We start from the raw sequence: 207 nt of genomic DNA on the forward strand, positions 1-207 counted from the left end.
AAAGTTACATGATTTCAATTTATCTGAATTTGTTAACAATTAAAAACATTTTAAGTCAATAAAATTAAATCACATTCTTGTTTCCCTTTTGTACCCCAACTCCTCCCAGAGATTCCCCACTTCAATACCTACAATACCTTATAACTCCAAACATATTAACTGTATATTTTAAAATAATACATCACTACTAGTATTTTCTTAAATGAA

The 207-nt window shown here is 26.6% G+C and overlaps 1 protein-coding gene across 1 annotated transcript in view; it reads left to right on the forward strand.

The window, feature by feature from the left end:
- Stk10 (serine/threonine kinase 10) overlaps positions 1 to 207 on the forward strand; it is a 102,812-nt gene that overhangs the window by 50,093 nt on the left and 52,512 nt on the right. The window lies entirely within an intron of this gene.

This window comes from Mastomys coucha, unplaced genomic scaffold (assembly GCF_008632895.1).
Source record: "Mastomys coucha isolate ucsf_1 unplaced genomic scaffold, UCSF_Mcou_1 pScaffold5, whole genome shotgun sequence".
In the NCBI taxonomy this organism is placed as follows: domain Eukaryota; kingdom Metazoa; phylum Chordata; class Mammalia; order Rodentia; family Muridae; genus Mastomys; species Mastomys coucha.